Source organism: Delphinus delphis, chromosome 14 (assembly GCF_949987515.2).
Source record: "Delphinus delphis chromosome 14, mDelDel1.2, whole genome shotgun sequence".
In the NCBI taxonomy this organism is placed as follows: domain Eukaryota; kingdom Metazoa; phylum Chordata; class Mammalia; order Artiodactyla; family Delphinidae; genus Delphinus; species Delphinus delphis.
This window is the reverse complement of record NC_082696.1, coordinates 51536803-51560364: the sequence shown is the minus strand read 5'-3', so window position 1 is coordinate 51560364 and position 23562 is coordinate 51536803. Positions and strand designations below refer to the sequence as shown.

General features: G+C 44.6%; 1 protein-coding gene across 1 annotated transcript in view; it reads left to right on the top strand.

Annotated features, from left to right (window-relative positions):
* Positions 1-1706: 1706 nt before the first annotated feature.
* MTRES1 (mitochondrial transcription rescue factor 1) overlaps positions 1707-23562 on the top strand; it is a 47981-nt gene continuing 26125 nt past the window's right edge. Inside the window, exon 1 of the mRNA XM_060030152.1 lies at positions 1707-1805. The gene's annotated coding sequence lies outside the window, so the exon portion shown is untranslated. The remainder of the gene's footprint in view (positions 1806-23562) is intronic.

The window sequence follows — 23562 nt, the reverse complement described above, 5'->3', positions numbered from 1 at the left end:
GTTATAAAACCCATAAGGACATTAAGCAAGCATTGACTAAAACATTGGTAAATCCTATCTAAAATAGACTAATTTTTAAAATCTCGATCAAGTCAAATATATTTATTGGAAACCTACCCAATAGCTTGTGCTTCCAGGAAAAAGCACTTCCACTAAAAGGAAAGCATTAATATGGTACATAATTTAAAACAGGGCTCGCTGTTTGGGGGCAAGACCTGTTTTGGGATCCCTGAAGGCAATCTGTTCTTATTCAACAAAGCTTTGGTGCATCAGGTGACTTTTTTACTAGAGCCCAGGGCAGCAATAGGAGAATCAAAGGGTCCTCCACAACAACGAAAAAAACTGTTAATATATTAAACTGACATGAAACAAAATTTTCCCTACCAAACTACCAAAGATTTATTTGCATAACTATTAATAAAAACCCTCAAATTTGGAGGTGGGGTGGAGGATCTGGTTGGAAAGGTGATGGAGTGGGCGGGGGAGAGCAGCGTTTCTGGTGGCCGTGCCCCTCCCCCACCGAGGAATGGTGAAAGGCTCGCGAGCGCAGCCGACCCGCAAGACAACAATAGGGTACAGTTTCGCAGCCCGCGGAGCGGAAGACGAGGAGCGCTCCGCTCTCAGGCTGCGCTCCCAGGTGAGCCCGGCGGCTGGGTGTCTGGGGACCTGGCGCACCCAACTTTTCGGACGAAATGCTCAGCAGACACTCAGAAAGCCCCAATGGAAGGCGATGGCGAGCCACCCGCTCGGGCACCTCTACCTACCCTCCAAGCCCAAGCTGCTGGAGACAAGTGCCCCTTCTCTCTCTCCCAGCGCCCCCCCACCACTTGGATCTCCCAGGCTCAGCCCCTGGCCTCCCTCGCGGCCGCCGCGCACCCACCCGGCCGGACACCGCAAGCGAGGTCGGTTCCCGGGACAGAGGATCTGGAGAGGAGGCATTGGGGACAGGGACAAAGCCTTGCGGGGACTCGGGACAGAAATGTCCCACCCACCGCCTGCCCAGAGCTAGTCAATCTGGCTAACACGGGGTTCCGTGGTGACAAGAGATGGACCTGTAAAGTCGTCCTCGGGAGAGCACAGGGTCAGGAGAGGGTCCCCGCCCAGGCCTCAGCCCCGAAACACGCGGGACTGAGGTGGGTTGATAGGGCCAGGTAGCCGCGGCTTCCTCGGGATCCACGAACCAGCTCTGAGCGGAGAACGGACGAGAGCAGCGCCCCCGAAGGGTATCGTCCCCTCTCTTTGTGTGGTGCGCTGGGGACGCGAAGACACTCGTAGAGGGAAGCGGGGTGTTCATGGGATCCAGGGACGACCTCCCCAAAGGGCCTGAGGTCTCCAGGCGCTCCAGAGGTGGGGAGCGCACCTTCTCTTCCCCGCTAGCACCTCGGACTTCTGGGTGAAAGCAGGCGGTGGGCGTCAGGCTGCCTGGGAAGGGCTGCGCGGAACCCGAGGTGGGGCGGAGTCCTCCCAGCCCACGCGCGGAGGTGCTTTGTTTCCGGGGCCGCGGAGGGTGGAGGCAGCCGCCACGGAGTGGAAAGTGGGCTCCACATTGCCGTCCCACCAGGTCTGATTCTACTAGATTCTCTCTCCGAGTCCGGGCCCGTGGCCCGAGGTGGGGGGCACAAGCCAGTCCCCAGGGGGCGGCCCCACCCCCCCTAGGGCGCGGAGCCCAAGCCCCAGCGTGCGCCAGGACCTCACCTGCGTAGGTAAGAGCAGTGCCAGAAGCAGCAGCCCCAGTCCAAGCCTGGCCACCATCGCTTTGCCCATGTCCGCTCCGTCGGTGCGCAGCGCGTCTCACTGGATGCGAGGTACGTGAAGGACCGCTGGCTCCGGGCGGGCGCAGGCAAGGTGGGGAGGGCGGCTGGCGGGCGGGACCTTATATACCGGGACAGCCACAATAGCCGTGACGTGGCGCCGCCCGCCCACCCGCGCTCCCCTCCTCCGCCGCCGCCGCCCACCGCGCGCGCCCGCTGGCCGCCTCCCCGCCTCTCCGCATCCCGGCCCTCGCCTGGCTCCCAGCGCCCTCTCCCTCCGCCGGCCCCGGAGACCTCCGGGCGGCAGGTGGGCGGCCGGCGCTGCTGGCTCCCGGAGGGATGCTTTGTCTTTCCCCGGGCAGGCAGCGTGCAGGCTGGCACAGGCGCCCGGCACCTCCCACACACGACCCGGGGCGAACTAGCGAGCCACACACGCCGTTCCCGGGGCCGAGCCCAAGTTTCCTTTGTTTCCCCGGACCTGCCATCTTACCCCCCAAAAGAAAAGTATGAGCCTCCCGCGCGGCGGCCAGCCTCCAGTCCCGGCTGTGACTACGGCGCGGACCCCGGGGCTCCCTCGGGTAGGGTTTTCTCCGATTTCCGCCCCAGAGGAAGGGGAACCGTGCGGGGTTTGTGGGTGTCCCGGACCTGGCGACGGGAAAAGGGCGCCGGCACGCGCGTGCCCTTCCCAGGCTGGTCGGCCGGGCTGGCAGGCGGCGCCCGCGCTCAAAGCAATGTGTGTGTACTCGGCCCCGCGCCCGTCACGCCCGCCCCTTCCCCCAGCCACTCGCTTTGTTTTTGGAGCTCCTCGTGTTCGCCTGTGAGAGTTCTATGGGGCCTCCCAGGTCCCCGTACCCCCGAGAGGTGGGGAGCCGCCCGCCGGGCGCGGACACGCAGCCCGGACACTGGTGACGACTGAGTTTCGGTCCCCGGCGCTCCTCCCTGCCGCCACTGGCGGACGGGGGCGAGGAGACGATAACCCACTCTGAGGGGTGATTTCCCCCTCCCCAGCCCTAAAGGCCCCGCCGGCCCTCACCACGCGGCTTTGCTCCCAGGTCCTACCCAGGGAGCGGGAACCTCCTTGGCGGTCCCATTAGAATTCGCTGCCCCAGTGGAATTCCTGGGGACATGCTTCTTTGGTCTCTGTTGCAACGTACTTGCTCATTATCCTTTTAAAGAGCAAAAGCTTTCGGGATAAGGCTTTTACTTTTCCATAGCTGCCATTAGGCGATTTAATGAACTGGTGCATGTAGGAGATTAGTCATTATTCTGCAGATTTGAGTGGAATATATTTTCTAACCATCCTATTGTGAAAACTTTCAAGCACACAGTGAAAGTAGAAACTCTTACTGGTGGAAGGTTTTTTATTGAATTTGAGTTGCGGGACATAATCTTTTTATTTAAAGTTTGCCCAAGTGGTTTGCCTTCTTTGAAGCAAACAGAGACCAAACATAGTAAGGCTGTAAATTTGTTTAAATTTTACTTTTGCAGAGCAACCTGGTTAAACAAGGTTTGTTTTACGGAAGCAGAGTGGCAATGGAATCCACAATAGTTGGTCTGTGACTGAATGGGCCTGTGCCTTACTGGTCAACCACTTTAACTCAGTAACTTTCCACGTTTAGTATGTACTCTGCAGCACTTGAATTTCTGTCCTGCACCAGCGGATTTTCCTGTTTTACAGTATTATCACCTTGTATAGAAATAACCTAGCCTGTTCCAGGACGTGAATGGTCTGTGGCCCAGAGGTGCCTCGTCCCAAGGCAGGGCCCATAGGAGAAGCTGCTTGTTGAACTACATGGTAGTATTCATAGGATGCATTAATTTTGTCCTGCATCTCCTTTTTCTATTCCTGGTCCCCTCCTCCTCCCTCCTCCCTGTTATTAATTTGAAGAGATTAACTAAGGGAGTGGTTAAGAATAGATTCTAGAGCCAGACTGCCTCGGTCCAAATCCCTGTTGTGCTACTTTTACTTGAGGCAAAAAGCCTCCGTTTCTTCATCTGTAAAATGGAGATAATAGAGCCATTATGAATTAGTTATTAAAGGGTTGTTGTATATAAAGTGTTAGAACAGTGCCTGCCTTACCCCGGGAGCTCTCAGGTGATATTTGCTCCTGCACTGAAGGTCCCAGGAACCTTCTTTGCAGCTGTGTGATTCATGAAAGACATAGCAAGCACCAACTAGTACCCAGATCCCGTAAGGCACCTCATCACCAGCTAATGAGACTGCATAATTCACAAAGCAAGGCCCTTCGTATCTGCCTAGCAGTTCCCCTGGGCATCCTATAAGGGGTGTTACTTGGGGCTTTGGCAATTCTGTACCCTGGAGGCTTAGCCCTCCTAGGGAAGTCCTCATTACAAATCCTCCGTGCCACTCTATTTCCTATATGGCAAGAAACTCAAGAAAACTGCCTGAATCTTTCCTCTAGGTTTCTTTCTGTGAATTCCTTCTTCCTGTTCATTCTTCTCTTCTGGTTTTCCATAGTCATTTGTTTGCTTTTCCCGTAATCAATAATAGCTCATGCTCCTAAGACTATACACTGTGAATCTCAATAGTTATCCTAGAATTTTTCTTAAGACACATCGCCAATTTATATTTTTGTAAAGAAAGTATTTCATGGAACGATCTTGTAACTGATGCATTCCATACATTGGCATATGTGTGGAAAGTCATAGCTTTAAGTTTTAATATTTCTTCCATGAGATAGCATGTGACCCAATTTTTTGATGCTAGTTCTCTTATGAGTAAAATTAAGGAAGCAATACGTACAATTTCTTAGTGCAGAACTGTGAGGAGTGATGAAGAACCAAACTAAAGATCCAGAGTCTAGGTAGACTCTGAAGTCAGACCTGGACTTGAACCCTGCTCCATCACTTTCTAGGGGTCTGACTTTGGGAGAGCTTCCCAACCTCTGACACCTCAGTTTTCTCATCTGGAAAATGGGCTAATAATACCTGCCTCACAGGGGTATGATCTTCACTGAGATAATGTGTATGGTTAGCAGAGTGCCTGGCACATAGTAGGGACTCACTAAGCTGCCACTTCTGTTGCTGTAGGATCTATTCATTATAGTGTGGCTTTTGAAATCTTTCATTTGTATAGCAATTGCTCTTTTTCTCAAGCACCTTTGCAGGTGGTATTTTGTATGTGCACCTATGAGGTCAGTAAGGCAGACCTCATTTCTGAGGCACAGAGAAGTTAAGTAACTTACCCAAAGCCACATAGCCAGTTATGGTACCTCACCTAAAACCATAACCAAAGTTTCCTGACCAGATCCCAAGTGTTTTCTGTTTTGCCAACAAGAGCAGAGACACATCTTCCTACACCATATCCTCTTCGTCAAGCACTCAATCAATGTTTGCTGGCTGAATAGGCTAATGGTAAGGGAGCAGGTTAATTTGCTTTTTAAGGTAAAATAGTAAATCCTATTTTTAGGGGAAGAGAAGATATTACTTGACATTTTTAGAACGTCAACAAAATGGGTATGCAATATATTAATCCAATAACGGATGTTTCTTCTGTGCTCTGTAGCAGAAATGGTGGCTGGAATAATTAAATAATTCGTTTAAATTCTATTCTGCAATATGGTGGTGTTTATGTTCACAATACTCTTCCCCCTTATTCCATACCACCATTAAATGCATTAAATTCCATGCATTTAATATTTTGATCTATCCTGGTTTTTTAGCTAAGCTTTGTTCCAAACCCAGGAACTCCAGCCTGCTCCAACCATGAGATGGCAGTGAAGGTGACCAAGTTAAAGAGCGTTTTTGACTGAGTAGGTTCTAAGTCCTGAGGCTAGAGCTTGTTGAATCAGCAGATGGAGTCGCAGCCTGACTCTCTGTGGGGACGTGCTGCCCTCTGCTGACCATAGGAACCCCTCAGCTCTCACTGTCTAAAAATAAAATAAAACCCCTCCTTTGTGCCGACTATAAACGCCCTGAATTTTTGAAGCCTTGTAAAGCTAATAAACCGCAAGGAGCTTCCTTGACTATTAGTTCCTTTTCTCCCTCTAGAGACTCTCAAAGAAATTCTCTGAGGTCTTAGGCTTCAATCAAACAAGAAAACAAATGTAAAGTGTAGGAATTGTATTATTTTCAAATGCAAATTGAGTAGTAGGATGCCTGCCTCTAAGCATCCTGGGGATTTTTTTCTTAAGGAAATGAAACAAAAAGAAGTAACTCTTAATCTCCTTGGCCAGAATTTAAATTCAGTGTCTCCATTGTGTGTTGTCAAGGATGTGAGAAAGCCAGTCTTCTCATCGACACTGATGGGATTATGAATGGAATTTGACATCTATCAGTATTAAAAATACATATCCCCTTAGACCTAGCAGTTCTAATTTTAGGAACTTAATTTAGGAACAGATATACTTGCAGAAATGCAAAAGGGTTTTTGCAGCACTGCTTGTAACAGCAAAGGATTGGAAATCACCTAATTATCCACCGATAAAGCCCCAACTAAAGAAATGATAGCATGTCCGTATCACGAAATAGTATCAGTCATTTAAAAGAGCATAATATATACTACAAAGAAAAATAACCAAATAAATTCTTAAGTGAATAAAAGTAAGATGCAGAACACTGTGTACACTAGGGTACTATCTGTGTTGAAAGGAAGGAAGGAAGGAAGGGGGAAAGGAAGAAAGAAAGAAAGAAAAAGCTAGACAGAAAAAGAGATTATTTCCAAAGGGATACACAAGAAATTGATAGTGGTGCTTGCCTCTGAGCAGGGAGCTGGCTGGGCTAGGGCACAGAAGAAGTAAGAGCCATTTTTCATTACATACTGGTTTGTACTCTTTGAATTTTGTACATTACTTATTCACAAATAGATAAAATCATTTAAATAATGTCAATACATTCTGTGGCTGACTCCCGTATAGCAAGTGTGTGGAAAATGGATTTTTTCTGGCCCCCGGGAAAGAAATTCCTTGTACCCCGCCCCCACGCCGCCTTCTCTCAGGAGTCCTCCTTCCATCATTCACAGGTTCTTGAACAGAAATTATAGTTTTGCCTCAGCTCATCCGTCCAATGACAACTGTGAGACCAATTCTCTCGAGTCCAGATGGTACACACACAAAAGCTTTCAGGAAAAATGAAGAACGGAGCTGAAGAAAAAATAATGAGAAATCACTTGGCAAATCATCTATTTCATCATTTTATTCTCCCTGCGGTGTCTTGAGCGGCCGAGGCTGTTAGAGGAAGAAGAGCTTGGGGTTGGGGGTTGCTTCACAGGAAGGCCTGAGCTGAGAGGGGTTAGTCCCTTTAAGGGAGCTTTTAAAGATTCCCCTTCCACTCCTGGGCAGAAGATGGAGGCGAGGGCTAATTTGGTAAATCCTAGCGTGGGTGAAACCCTACTTCATCCTCACAGAAATGAATCTTCAGGCCACAAGAGTGCTACATCATTTGCCATTTACATGTGGACCCTAAACGACCCTTGGCTTGGGAATAATGAAACTGGAAGAGTGGTAAAGTATAGATATTTTTTTCATGCTCCTATGATTTTTAGTCTTATTTCCATATCCTTTGTTTGTCCAGGTCCTTCCTTTTACATTAGATTTCAGGCAAGAGGGTCCCTTATGCTACAAGAGATTAGTAAAATTTTAAGTGGCCAGGAAAATTGGATTAAATATTTTTACAAATCTAAATAATGTTATAACATGTAACACAATGGTCCATTTCATAAAATGTGACATTGTGCCGGAAACAGGAACCACATTTTCAGACTTTGTGAAATAAGAGTCAACCATTAAAATAAGATTAAGTGATTTTTTTTTTTTTTTTTTTTTTGGCTGCACTGCACGGCATGTGGGAAAACTTAGTCCCCCAACCTGGGATCGAACCTGCACCCCCGGCAGTGGAAGCACAGAGTTTTAACCACTGGACCGCCAGGGAAGTCCTAAGGCTAGGTGAATTTAATAAGCTAGGTTGAAAAGGGATTTCTCTATTGAGAGCCATATCTATATATATAGATCTTTGAGTTTTAAAAAAAAGTCCTCTCAACATTCTTTTACATATTTTTTTCTTTTTCAGATTTTAAGGGTAATATTTTAAGGTCCAATATAGAAAAATTTGGAAAATACAGAAAAGTACAGTAAAGAATATTAAAATTACTCATAGACCCCCTAACCAGAAATAACCACTAATAATAAATTTTTTAGTATTTTCTTTTTGATTATGTATATACTTATGTATTTAGAGTTTGCTGGCTTATTTGTTTTGCTGAATTAGGAGCAAATTGTGCATAAAGTTTTCTATCTTGTTTTTTCCACTCAATAGAAAACAGTAAAAAAAATTTAATCATAAAATTTGAGGCCACATGACAAGATTAATGAAATAATGGGGTGACCTGTGCAAGCGACCAGCTAGGGTTTCTGCAAGATCCAAATTCACCCAGGTCCTCCTGGCTTCAGTCTGGTGCACTGGTAGCATTTATTTGCTCCAAATATTGATGGGGATGATTCAGGGTTCAGGGGTTGGCAGGACTTCCAGGACAGCAGTGTCAATTTCTGGACTCTTTTGGAGGTAGGAGAACACTGGGTCTCTGCATCCCTGCTTTCCAAGAAGGGATGCTCTGTCCCTTGTCCTCCCTCTACATTCCCCACACCCCAGAAGGCCTTTAGTGCAGCCTTATTAGAATTAGAAAAGGGGAGCTGATAAGGATGAGAGCCAATAGCATTGTATCTGAATTTGTGTTATCTCAGGACGTATTTTTGGCAGCCTTTACTCTATTTTTCTTTGTCATTACATGTTCTTCAAAAACATTATTCATAATGACTGTACAAAATTCTTTCTTATTGAATGTTTGTTCCTATTGTAGATAACCTCATAAACATTCTAACACACGTTTTATTTTCATTCCTGGTTATTTTCTTAATGGTACATTCCTAGTTTGGATCTTGAAATGAACTGCCAAATTGTCATCTAGAAATGTACACTCACAACAGGAACGTGTGAGATCGCCAAACCCACAAACCTTTGCTGAACGTGAGAATTATAATATAAAAATATTTTAAAATTTCATAGGAGAAAAATCTCATTTGGACTTGCATTTTCACTATCAGTGAGATGAAGCTTTTTTCAGTTATTTATTAGCCATTTGGATTTTTCTTTTTATGAATTGTTCTGCATACATTTTGCATATCCACAGAAGTGACATGTGTCATGAGTGTGCTCAGGGTGAGGAGACAGTAGACTCAGATGTCATTTGGTTAGGTCACATAGAACCTACATATGGAAAGGATGCAGAAGTAAGTCAGTGCAGTCAGCCGGGCTTCAAAGCAGAGAGATCTACAGTATTTTCCAGGCTAGTCAGAACATGTTTTCAGACCCTGAAATCCTCCTTGGGGGTGTACAATTGCAGATGATAAAATCCAGGTGAATGAGGGTGAGATCAGTACTTCAGGAAGCTTACTGGTCTCTCTCAACACCCAGTCTTACACACTTGAGGCTAAAACAGTTCTGTACATAAACTCTAAACAAGTACTACAGGCCACCACCACTGGACCTGGAGCACCTCTTCAATCTTGGAGTTATTATGCTTCCTGATTACAGGGTATGGTGCCCTGAGGCATGAACTGGGTCCTCGTAATCACTTTCAGCCTCAAAGGAGAACACATCCTGGTTCAAGTACATTTTCAAAGTTAGAATATTTACTATAGGTCTTAGTTGTCCACATATCTGTGGGTGTCAAACTAATAAGTATTTTTTTAAAATATATTTATTTATTTATTTTTGGCTGCATTGGGTCTTCGTCGCTGCGCAAGGGCTTTCTCTAGTTGCGGTGAACGGGGGCTACTCTGCATTACGGTGCGCTTCTCACTACGGTGGCTTCTCTTGTTTTGAAGCATGGGCTCTAGGCGCGTGGGCTCCATAGTTGTGGTCTGTGGGCTCTAGAGCGCAGGCTCAGTAGTTGTGGTGCACGGGCTTAGTTGCTCTGCAGCATGTGGGATCTTCGCAGACCAGGGCTCAAACCCATGTCCCCTGCATTGGCAGGCGGATTCTTAACCACTGCGCCACCAGGGAAGTCCCTAGTAAGTTCTTGAACCAGCGAAAAGCCTCTTCCTGTTGTGTTCTTATGTATTGTAAGAACTCTTTACATATTAAGAAACATTCGCTCATTAGAGATTTGAGTGAGGCCTTTGCTCATATGCTTATATCTGACCAGAGTCAAATTAAGTATAAGGACAGCCAGACAGTGCCACGTGTACCAATCTACAAGGGACCCTTCAGCATCAGAAGTGAAATGAGGAAGAAAATATTTTCTTTTTTTTTAAGATTTTTGTTTATGTGTTTTATTTATTTATCTTTGGCTGTGTTGGGTCTTTAGTTGCAGCACGCAGGCTCCTCGTTGCCGTGTGCGGGCCTCTCTCTAGTTGTGGCGTGCGGATTTTCTGTTCTTTTGTTCAGACGTGCAGGCTTAGTTGCCCCACGGCATGTGGGATCTTAGTTCCCTGACCAGGGATTGAACCCGCGTCCCCTGCATTATAAGGCGGATTCTTTACCACTGGACCACCAGGGAAGTCCCGAAAATATTTTCTTTAAAACCATCCTCTCCAGAGAATTCCGTATGTGGTTAGAAGCAGTATTTGATATACACTTGGGGAAGTACTTGAATGAAGTAATATCCAAACTGTTAACCTGTTTTCTTGCTTGTTTTGTTTTGCCAGTTAATTTGCTTAAGATAACGGAGGACACGTTGAATGGTGCTGCCACTAGGAGTTCCTCTCTCTTTAAATTTCTCAAACTCTCCTCTAAAGAAAGGTAGAAGGGAATTCCCCAGTGGTCCAGTGGTTAGGACTCCACGCTTCCACTGCAGGGGGCACGGATTCAATCCCTAGTCAGGGCACTAACTTCCTACATGCCACATGACGTGGCCAAAAAAAAAAAGGTAGAAATATTTTAAAATATTGAAGGTACAACAATTAGTTACCGTACCCAGGGTACCCAAATGTCTTGGTTACTTTTTACTTATTCTTAGCCCTTTTTTTCTGCCCCAACATGCTAGAGGATGATAGCAACCTACATTAGCATCAATATCTCTGGACAGCAGCAATTCCCAGGGGAGTCATTGGGAGCACAGGTCTGCCGGGAAATCAGACCCTTCAGAGGGAGTGTGGTTTGAAAGAGTTTCCTAGAGTTTAGAATCACTAGTGATGGTATTATAGCTTTATTAATTAGCGATAAAGAGTGTAGCATAAGTTGTAAAGCGTTAATCAGTAAAAAGCACACATATGACACAATGAGTAAACAAATAATTTAAAATAATTAGTATTTATTCCCTGACTGTGTACCTGCCATCACAAATAAGGAAGTTCAGAATATAGTGCTTAATTTGCAATTTTTTCCCTTTAATTGCATCTGCCACCTGCTGTTAATTTGAAGCAAATTAAACCCTGAAGGCAGCATCCAAAAGTAAGAAGACTAAGCAGATTTCACTTTTCGGCAAAAATTATACAACAGCTTCCCCATCTTCAGAACGGTGAGTCATTCTTTTCCAGATGTGATAAACTATTTTCTGTTTCAATAGCATGCCCCAAGAAGTGACACGGTGATGCCAAGGATATGACCACTTCTGCATGCTGGGATATGCCAAGGATATGACCCTTCTGCATGCTGGGCTACATAAGCTACATGAAACCCTTCTCTCTTTGGGGTTCTATACCAGTGCTGTCCAATATAATTATAACACAAGGCACATATTTTAAATGTTCAATTTTCTAGTAGCCACATTAAAAAAGTAAAAAGAAACAGGTAAAATTAATTTTGGTAAGGTATTCTATTTGACCCAATATATCCAAAATATTATCATTTCATCATGACCTCAATATTAAACAATTATTGATGAGATCATTTATATTCTTTTTAGGCTCCATATTAGTTATCTATTGCAGCATAATAAATGACTACCAACTTAGCAACTGACAAGAACACATTTATTATCTCATTGTTTCTGTGCGTCAGGAATCTAGGCATGACTTAGTGGATTCTCTGCTTCCCGGTCTCTCACTCAACAAGGCTGCAGTCAAGGTATCAACCAGGGACAGGGTCTCATCTAAGGCTCAGCTGGGGAAGAACACTTCCAAACTCACATAGTTGTTGGCAGGATTCAGTTCTTGGTGACAGTCAAACTAAGGGGTTCACCTTGCTGCTGGCTGTCAGCTGGAACCCACTCTCGGTTCTTTGCCACATGGGTCTCTCCATAGGGTGGGTTACTTCATCAGAGCCAGCAAACAAGAGTCAGTAGAAAGAGTCTACCAGCAAGATGGAAATTACAATCTGTGTCATATAATTGTGGAAGTGGCATCCCATCACCTTTGCCATATTCTGTTGGGTAGAAGGAAGTCACAGGTCCCACCCACATTCAAAGATTCCAAGAAGGTGTGAGGCAAGGATTATTGGAGCCATCCTAGAAACTGTCCACCACAGTACTATCTTTGAGATCCACTGTGTATTTTCCACTTACAATACCTCTCAAGTCAGATCAACCACATTTCAAGGGCTCAGTAGCTACTGACTAGTGGCTACCATATTGGACAGCAGTATTCTGTAACAGCTTAAGCCCATACATCAGGGAATTACAGGATACCCGAAAACCGGTGTAAGCAATCATGTGTTTATGTGGACAACTTAAACTCAAAAGAATCGAAAGTATAAAACATAGAAGGTTAAAAACATTTTGTTACTTTTAATAGGTAAAGAACTTGGGACTTCCCTGGTGGTCCAGTGGTTAAGACTCCACGCTCCCAATGTAGGGGGCTCGGGTTGCATCCCTGGTCAGGGAACTAGATCCCCCATGCCGCAGCTAAGAGTTAGCATGCCACAACTAAAATCAAAAAAAGATCCCATGTGCTGCAACTAAGACCCGGCGCAGACAAATAAATAAGTATTGAAAAAAAACCTCTTATTACTATCATTTTAAATCTGGATCCTCAAAGCAACTAAGGCCAGGAAAACAGTTTTGCATTTGTTTTTACAATTTTATATTATCCTTCACACTTCCCCTGGCTTACTGGGCAAGTCCTATAGGCTGAGAGAAAGAGCTAAACAAAGGCAATTTACAGAAGGGTTAGGTAACCATAATATCAGAGGGCTCCCAGAAAGATATCTTGGTGAGTAATCTTATACTTTTCCCCTGCCTGATTCCTAGCAGGACCACTTTAGCCAGTCAAAACAAAGAATCGATCCTTGCATAATATTTTACCAGAAATAGGAGGCTCAGAGGAGGGATGAAGATGGGGATAGTTTCCAAGCAATTCTCCAGTTTCCCACTTGACCCCTGTGCGAGGCAGCCCTGTGTGAAGAGGAGCTGATCCCTGATAAATTAATTAAACAAGGAGGCCATTAGACTGAGGTGGCCCTCTGCCTTGGCAGCCTACATAAAAGCACACCCAAAACTAAGCCTGTCACTGCCTCAAGATTATGAAATTGAAACCGAAGGACAACCCATCACAAACAGCCAAATAGGCTTTCCCAAATAAGGCAAACACTTAAGCTCTATAGCCAATCAAAAAACTTGTTTGCGGGCTTCCCTGGTGGCGCAGTGGTTGAGAGTCCGCCTGCCGATGTAGGGGACGTGGGTTCGTGCCCCGGTCCGGGAAGATCGCACATAACACGGAGCGGCTGCGCCCGTGAGCCATGGCCGCTGAGCCTGCGCGTCCGGAGCCCGTGCTCCGCAACGGGAGAGGCCACAACAGTGAGAGGCCCGCATACCACAGAAAAAAAAAAAAAAAGCTTAAAAAACTTCTTTGCTTTACTTCTGCATCTGTTCTCTAAAAGTCTTGCCCCAGCCCCTATCAGTGGAGCTCTCTTAACCACTTCCAGTTTGATGTTGCCCAATTGGAATGGATGTTTGCTGAAGTAAACTCTTCACAATTTTAATGTGCCTCAGTTTATCTGTAACAACCCCGAGCATGAGCTGGTAGAGGAGTTTGCAGATGGACTGCTTTTTTTACTAAAGCCTAGGCATCCCACATGCAAGCCAATGGGCTCACTCTAGCTCCTCCGAGCTCTTCGTGCCACACAGCACTCAGTTCAAGTGTTCACTCTATATGCAAATGTGCACTTGTTTCAGCTGTTCACATGATATGTTCATGCATCTGTTCTCATGTCTTCCTCTGTCACCTCTCTAAAGACAGCCCCAAACCTACCCTGACTTCTTGTGGGAATTTCCAGTCCTACCTCCCCAACTGCCTCCTGGATATTTCACTCTGAATATTCCCCTTTCATTTTCAGCCCAACATATCTATCAGCAAATGTCAAACGTTAAATGCCCCTCCGTGGGCTACACAGCCTCAGCAGGGGCTGGAGGCATTCTGCAGAGCCAAAGGCAAGGTGGGGAGGTGGGCATCGAAAGCCATATAGCAGCACTGCCCGGGTCAGGGCTGTTTCCACACAATAAAGAGATCCTATGAATTTTAAAGAGTTTAATCTTCTCAATATACATAATCATATAGGTCGACATGAATGAATCAGAGTTATTTTCCCTTTCTATGTCCCAGAAAGCCCTTGACTCTGGAAGGGGAAGTATTTCCATTAGTGTGCCTCAGTGCGACCCTAGGTAATCCCTGCCCGCAGCAAACACCAAGGCTACAGGGGTATCCCCAGTCCTGGGGAAATGGAGTAAAAACCTCCCAAGTCATGGTTCCCCCGGTGACCATAACTGGTAGTACAAAATCATCCTAAATCTTCATCAGTGACTCACAGTCAGATGAAATATAAGATTCATAAAATGTATACTGGAGCCCAGGGCGAAGAAAGGATCGCGTCTAATGTGACTTTATGTGACTTGTAGGTAATGAATGGGAAGGATAGCACACTTACACAAATGTCCGTACTCATTAAATTCTTGTAGTAGAAAGAGTAACATCATTTTACGAATCATATAAAACAAAGAGTATCATGATGGTATGACACCATCATTCTCTCCCACTCACCTTTCACCAAACAATTCTGAGGCTAAGATTTCATTCATCATCAAGATCTGAGCTAATATATATATTTTTAAATTGAAGTATAGTTCATTTACTGAGCTAATATATTTGTAATAAACAAAATTCCAGACCCGGGATGCTATAGACTGAATGCATCCCCCTAAAATTCATACTGTAGGAGAGGAAAAAAATTTTTCCCCATCATTGTAAGTTCTTGGCTGGGGCCCCTGTAACAAGACAGACTAACAAGAAAAAAATGAGTTTTTTAACATGTATACCTCATGTACACATGGGAGATACCCAGGGAAAAAATCGGTAACTCTCAGGGATAGTTAGATTTTAAGCTTAGGATTCAGGCTTAAATGTCATCTTCAGCTAAAGCACAAAAAGAAAAGGTGTAGGGGAGGCCAGTTATGGGTTGGTGACCAGGAAAGTTTGGTGCCTTCTCCATTGATGAGTCTTTAGTGATTTAGAGTCAACCTTTCCTTCCTGGTACAGAAAGGGAGTCACCCTTACAAATGGAGATTTCCTTTGTAAATACAAATTTCCCTTACACAAAGGGGAAAAGGGTAACTTCTACTCTGTTTTCAGAGGTTCTCCTGTGTCTGTTTCTCAAAATAATCCTTATGCCAAAGAGGCATATTTTGTGGTGGCATATTCTACCATCCTTCAATATGTTGAAACCTAATCTCCAACATGATGGTATTTGGAGATGGGGCCTAGGCAGTTGATTATGTGATTAGGGATTAGTGCCCTTATAAAGAAACCCCAGAGAGCTCCCTCACCCCTTCTGCCATGGGAGGACTCAGTGAAGACTCAGTGAGAAGAGGACTGTTTATGAACCAGAAAGTAGGAGAAACTGAATCTGCTGGTGCTTTGATCTTGGACTTCCCAGCCTCCAGAACTGTTAGAAATAAATGTGGAATTCTGTTACAGCAGCCAGAACTGAGTAAGACAAGGTGTAGGCACGTCTAGACCTGCCCTTAGACCCAAATTAGGGGGACGTTAGACCCAGCCTTCGCACCTGTGCCTCTAGGATGCATCCACTCTGTAACTAATGCCAAATGCTTCTCCACATCTCTTACCCTCTGTCTTCAAAACAAAGGCAGGGGACTTCCCTGGTGGTGCAGTGGTTAAGAATCCACCTGCCAATGCAGGAGACGATCGCTCATCCGGGAAGATCCCACATGCCACAGAGCAACTAAGCCCGTGCGCCACAGCTACTGAGACTGCGCTCTTGAGCCCACGAGCCACAACTACTGAAGCCTGTGCTCCACAACAAGAGAAGCCACCGCAATGAGAAGCCCACGCACCGCAACGAAGAGTAGCTCCCGCTCACCGCAACTAGAGAAAAGTCCGCGTGGAGCAAGGAAGACCCAATGCAGCCAAACATACATACATACATACATTTATTAAAAAGAAAAAACAAAGGCAGATGGTTGGTGGTTTGGGCCACTGCCAAAGTGGAAGATGGACATTGCCTTGGGCTGTGGGAAGAATGTGAATGGCACAACCATTTAGGTAAGAGAAAAACTGAATTAATTAACTTGTCAATCCTTCCCTGAGATATGCGAATGCAGTAGGTTCTCACATGATGGGTTACAATTTCTCTGGTGTCAGAAGCTGCTTCTCTTCATATTTGTAGTTAGCAATTCTGGAGGGTCTTATGACTCTCTGGAGGGTCATGGAGGGTGGTGTTCAACACAATTGCCCACAGCTGCTAAGGAACACCTTGCAGTATGAAATATAAATTTTCATACACATAAACTTGCTGTAACATGCATGAAACATGATGTCAGTTCTTTACGATGGAAACAAGATGGATACTGAACACAAGAATTTAAATTGCTTTGCTTTTACTAAACTATTAAATAGTATTTAAATACTTAAAAAATAAATTCAAGATGTTAGCTTTAAAGAATTTTGATTTAAAATATTGATATTCATTAATAATTTGCTCTCTTTTTAGCAGATAATTTTGACTAGTTTAGAAAGTTTTAAATACATATATTAAATAACTTAAAATTTTGTATTGTTTGTATTAATTTTAATATACAGTTTAATGATACACACTACTATGTATAAAATAGATAACCAACAAGAACCTACTGTAGAGCACAGGGAACTATATTCAATATTTTGTAATAACCTATAAGGGAAAAGTATCTGAAATAGAGTAAATAAATAAATATAAAACCAAATCACTTTGCTATACACCTGAAACTAACAGAATGTAAATCAACTATACTTCAATTTAAAAAATAGATAAATATACAGCCTGCATAGGCTATGTGACTGTAAATACACACACACACACACACACACACACACACACACACACGTTAATGAAAACCTATTTGAATACAACTATATTTTCATTTTTAATCCTCTAGTCCATTGCTAAAAAACTTGATAACATTATTAGTAATTTTGCTGAAGTGAAAGTACGAAAAATAGATCTACAGAAACTTATAAATTATGTATGTCTTTTTTTTGTCTCACCCCAGACATCAGTAGCCATTAACAGAACACTGACATGTGCACTAATAATTAGATTTAGTCAAATTTCACCAACTTCCTGTTGTATAAAAACCATCTCTTTAAACACGCTTTATTTTTGTCATTATGAAGGTATATTTATCAATGTAGGAGGTCAAAGCATACTTTATTTCTCAGCTGTTAGCTTGATGTATAGCTTTTAAATACTTAGACACTTGGAATGTGCCTGCATTTGAATGCTTGCCCTGCGTGTTAGTGACCTAGGATGAATCAGGCGCCTGTTCTCAATCCACCTTTACTCTGTCTGGCACCTTTACTCATGACTGAAATCCCTGCAGCCATTCAGAAATAAGAGAGCCCTTTTAAAAATGAAGCTATTCCTGAAAATTGTCCATTTATCATGCTGTCTTATGATAGGATGTCACGGACAGAAAAAGACCAGTGACATCTTTTGTAAAGTCATATGCAGAAGGGTCATATATCACAAAGCGACAAGAAAACCTCAGCAGGAGAAAGAAGGCAGATAAACGGAAGGAGACATTTTAACTGTTGTTGAAAGGACCATATCAATGAGCCCATAATAGATAGGAAGGTGAGATTTTGTCAGACTTAATCACCAGGGAAATGAGAAATCACTCACTCTTAGAGACTGAAATATACTGTGGACAAGTTGGTAAGAAGCAACTTAAGAGAAAAAGGAATCAAGATTTCTTGAGCACCCCCCAGGAGCCAGGGCCAGTGCTAAGCACCTAAGATACGCTGATGCCTTCAGCTACATGACACACCAGAGTTTTTAACAGGATTTAATACATTAAAGCTATAGAAGGGAGACTACTTAACCCTTAATGTAACCAAGCTATGTGCTCCTGTGCCCACGGCGCAGAAAGCCAAACGGCAGCTGTTTGCATCAAAGTAAGGGCTTCCTGCGGGTCGTCAAGCAAGGGAGTGGGAGACAAGCCTCAGATCCACTCCAACTTGGTCTTTGAGGTGGGGGTGTTTTAAAGAGGAAGAACAAAGAAGCTGGGGTTAATCATCATCTTGTGACGTTTCTTAACCGCAGTTTCAGAGGTCAGGATACCTACTGTTGATGAGTCTCTGCTCTGGTGATGCATGACCCAAGGGTCTGTGAGTTCATCTTGCCCTGGAGAAACAACCTGAGTCTGTGCATGAACAACGTTATCAACAACAGCAATTTTAGTCCTCTGACTCTGGTTTAGTGTTCAGTTAGCATAGGATTGGGGTCAGAGGGGACAAGACAGGGTATGAAGTTTTGGATAGAGAGGTTAATCATAAATTCGGCAGGGGAATTCGGCTTTAGAGGGTTGCATTAATGCCTGTAGGGCAAAGTTCAAACTTGTTAGTAAGCCGCTCCCCACCTGTGCCCACCTGGCCCTAATTAGCCACCCAGTCTCCCCCTCCCCCAGCATACTGCCCTTCTCACTCTCCCCAGCACACCAGCCATTTCATGCCTCTGTGCCTTTGCACATGCTGTTCATGTGGCTGGGGGTGCCTTAATCCATTGGCAAACTGCCACCCATCCTGCAAGCCTCAGCGTGAAACCGAGCAGGACCCTGTGGGGCTCCTGGCCATGGAAGCCTTTCTATGTCCCCTGTTTCTTGCTTGTAGGAAATAGGCTTCAGCCTCCATGACCTTCCCTGAGTTCCAAAGGGCAGGTTCAAACAGTTGCTAATCAGGGAAGGGAGGGGATGCAGCGACAAGGGAGGAGCAGTGAGAAATAGTGAAGCCTTGGGACAGGATCCTGGTTCCCCCTCAAGGGACACACATGACAATATCTCTGAGCTCTTCTGCAGAACTAAAACCCCCAACAAATGGAAGATGTTAACTCCTTGAAGCATTCTTCATTCCAGAGAGAAAGTCAGAGTTTGAGAACCACAGGTCATCAGGAGACCACCTGAGGCCAGATTAAAGGAATGCAGGCCCTGCACACACCCTGATCCCTATCATCAACCCCACCCTTGAACCATTGCTGGAAAACTCCTCACCAAATGCCCCCTGGGTTGGGACACACAGTTTTGAGGGCATGAGCCCACTGTGTTCCCCTTTGCCTGGCAAAGCAATAAAGCTATTCTTTTTTGTTTCACCCAAAATTCTTTCTCTGAGATTCGATTCAGCACCAGTGCACAGAGGCCGAGTTTCAGCATCAAGCTCAAATGTCACCTTCTCTGTGATATTTTGTCAAATTCTTCCAGGCCCAGCAAGTTTATTTCCTCTGTTTCCATAAAACCCTCCACATCATCAGACATATTAAAACATGTTGTGTTGCATTACGATGACCTGCTCTTGTGTCTGTCTTCTCCAGACAGTAGTTCCTCATGGACGGTGCAGTATCCCAGCACCTACACTATGCCTGGAACACAACAGGGATGTAATAAGTGCACACTGAGTGAAAGAATAATTGAATGAATGTACACAGGTCCTATTTACTGAACAATGACATGTAAACAACAGGCATGAAAGCAACTAACTAGAATATCTCAGAGTAGCTCACTTTTGTCTTAGTTCAATCTGCTGGATGAGATCTGGGCATTACCCTTCTTTCTTGGCAATATCTTTGAGACACAGGAAGCAAGTGAATGATTCAAATGACATGACTTGCGTCAACATATAATCTGCCAACAATAGATCACTTTAGACCGGGGCAGAACATTCAGCAGTGATGGAAATATTCTATATTTGCACTTGCTGGTATGGTAGCCACTAGCCAAATGCAGCTACTGAGCGCTTGAAATGTGGGAAGTGCAAATGAGGAACTGAATTTTTAATTTTAATTAATTGAAGATAACCACACATGGCTAGTAGCTACTATATTGGACAGCACAGCTTTAGATAATCATTAACACACAATGTAACAGGGAAGAGCCAATTCTGACTCCATGTTGGATCTGTTTCTTTTACTTTAACCTTTGCTTTTCATCGCTCTTGTTATTATAATCACTGTCTATAGCTATAAGCGTACAGAATGGCCTGCCACAGGGAACCCTGCCCTCTGCCTGACAAAGTGCCTTTGTTCAGCTCACAGAGAGATGTTCTGACCCTGCCCACCTGTGAATGGTTGCGGAAAAGAAGAAATTAACACAGCCCCACCTATTTTGCAAGATAAATGGCCTTTTTACTTTACTTCCTCACCTCCTCCCCCTCTCTGTTCTATAAAAGAACCTGTCATCCAGACCCCAATAAGATGGTTTATTTGGGGTACACTAGTCTGCCATCTTCTCAGTCTGCCAGCCTTCCGAATAAAGTCGCTATTCCTTGCCTCGACACCTCGTCTCCTGATCTACTGGCCTGTCATACAGAGAGCAGAGCGAGCTTGGACTTGGTAACAACATTGTAGGGAAGTTCTACCTCATTATAATTGTTCTGTAAACAAAACCAAATACTCAGCCACTGACAGTTGGGTAATCTTAAGAACTTCCTTAACTTTTCTGTTTCTCATTCTACTCACCTATAAACCCAGCAGTAGGGACTAGATGATGTAAGACTGACAGCTTTTCTATCCTCTCCCCCAGAAACTGAGACATAGTCACATTAAGCTCCGCGGATGTACATCTCTGGGGCTCAGTTCTCTTTGCCACGTCAAGCCGTCTGGAGGGACAGCTGATGGGAGCACCCCTCTACCCCTTCCCGAAGTGTGAAGGCAGACGTAGGCTTATGTGCCCTTGTGGATTCCAGGGGTTTTCTCCAGAGAATTACAGATGATAGGTTCATTCCAACCCATGAATCAGAGGACCACGCTGAAAACACCTAAGGTCCCTGGGGGAAATCCCACGTTCTAAACCTTAAAGAAGAATAGGAAAAGGCCTGACTAGTGCAAAGCAATGCATCCTCAGGCCCTTTCAGTTCTTCAGGTTGGAGCCGACTAGGGTAGCTCCCTGTGTCGAGGGGTAAAATCATTCGGCTTCTTTCCCTTAGGATTTTGCGCGTGAGAAGAGTGAGGCTTGTAGAGCCAGCTGGGCTTCTAATCGTGTGCACTAAGCCTGATTATCTAATTTCCACCTGTAAAAAGAGCACTTTGCAATTCCTCAGCTCCAAGGAGAGAAAATGCTAAATCCCCTTTCCAGGGTCTCTGAGACAACTGGGCTCATGTGCACATAACTTGGAAAGACCTAGCCAGTCCTTTTTTCTTAGGAAGGGAAGGGGGAAGACAGAAAGATGTGGGGAGAGAGAGAGAGAGAGAGAGAGAGAGAGAGAGAGAAAGGAGAAGGAAGAAGAGGAGAAGGAGGAGGGGGAAAGAACAGGAGGGAGAGGAGGGGAAGAAGGTGAGGGAAGACGAGAAGGTAGGGAAAGAAAGGTGGGGAGAGCTGCTGAAGCTCCAGGTTGGTGGCTCTTGGTTGAGTGAGCATCAGAATCACCTGGAGGACTTGTTAAAACACATTGTTGGGCCCTATTCTAGTTTCTGACTCAGTAGCTCGGGAGCAGGACCCTATAGGCTGTGCATTTCCAAGTCCTCAAGTGACGCTAATACTGATGCTGAGCCTGGCATCACCCTTGGAGAGCCACAGCTCACGGTCATCACATCAGCCCTCGGCTATTCTTGCAGTTCCGTACAGGGTTGGAGTCAGTTCCTCAAAAGGAAAAGACGTGTAAGTGTGTGTGCTTAGAGGGGACTTGGTTAATATGTTTCTGCATTGTCCCTCCTGCTGCTCAGACAGATGTGCGGCAATGCAGACTGAGGCACAGTGGCCGCTGCGAGTGACAGGAGCCGTTGGGAAGATCTGGAACACCTTGAAGGTGGTTTCGGTCACCTGGCCCGCATCCTTGGCTGGAGAGCATGCAGGCTAAGGGCACGCCTGTGCACAGAGGGACAGCTTTCTCCTCAGAGTATCACAGCCCACCTCCCCTAACCACCCCCCTTGCAGGAGGCTCGTCTTATCACCATAACTTGTCAAAGGCCAAATGATAAATAGCATTATCATTTCCTGTCAAGAAAGAAGAAAATCTATAAATGAGTAAGGGCTTTTGACAATGGTCTGCATTGGTCATTTACAAGAGAACAGTTTATATTTTCATAGAAAGACCATAGATAAGGATGATTAAATTGGCCAGTTCATTGAAGGATGTTAGAGAGATACCCCACCTGTCAGCAAAGATCCAGAGCTCATCTTTCCTTTTTTTTTTTCTTTTTAGCTAACACATATATATTACTTATCACATGACATGCACTGTTCTAAATACTTTACATATATTAACTCATTTAACCTTCACCACCATCCTTAAGAGAGATATACTATTATCCCCATTTTACAATAAAGGAAAGTGAGGCATGGAAGTTAACTGACACGGCCAAGGTCACACTGCTAATAAGTATCAGAACCAAGATATCTGGCTTTAGAATCCACGTTCATAACCATTCTATAGACTTTTGGTGTTTTCTGTTCATCCCTTTACTCACTTGTCTTGAGAAAGTTTACAGCCGAGAATGGAATATTTGTGTGGATGGCCCACCATATATATTTCCCAACAGGAAAGTCTAGTTGAGAAACAGCCTCAGGATATCAGTTGCTGGGAGAAAAGAGAATCAAGGTAAAGTGAACTGGAAGAGCTCAACGGACCCTGACAGGCAGCCTCATGCCCCCAGTTTCTCTCACTAACTGGACAGGAAGATTTGTATTGACCAGCCATCCAGTGCTGAAGATATGGCCAACCTTTCAACCTGGCTCTTGCCTGAATTTCTTTCTACAAATACGCATGTATCCTGCCCCTGCTACATGCAGAACGCTAGACTAGATACTAGATGGTGAGGTGGGGAAAGGAAACAAAACATGGTTATCACCCTCTGGGAGCTGACACACTGGGAGGGGATAGAGGTAAACAGGCAGTTGTAATACCAGAGTTCATCTTATTATTAGTGACAGTTCAGTCTGCTGATGAGATCTGTGGGATGCCTTCCTACTGGGACAGTATCCTTGATGGAGACATGGGAAATTGCTTTTCTTTATTTGTGCCAGGAACGATAATGAGCATGTTTACATAGGTAGGGTTGGCAGATAAAATACAAGCCACCCAGTTAAATTTGAATGCATATGTCCCATACAATATTTGAGACATACATATACTAAAAAAGTATTTGTAGTTCATCTGAAATTGAAATTTCATTGGGCATTCTGTATTTTCACTTGCTAAATCTTGCAGCCCTGTGCACAGATTATCTTTAATCCTCACAGTAATTTTTTGTCTTCATTTTAGAGATCCAGAAACGGAGACATAGTCACATTAAATAACTTGTCCAAAGGCATACATCTATCTGCTAACACACATTAGAAACCAAGTTCTTAGGCTGCTTTGTTTCCACCAATGGCCAATTTTGTGAGTTTTATGTTGATAACTATCATTATCTGTCTCAATGAATCCCATTTCCTGACCCTGTT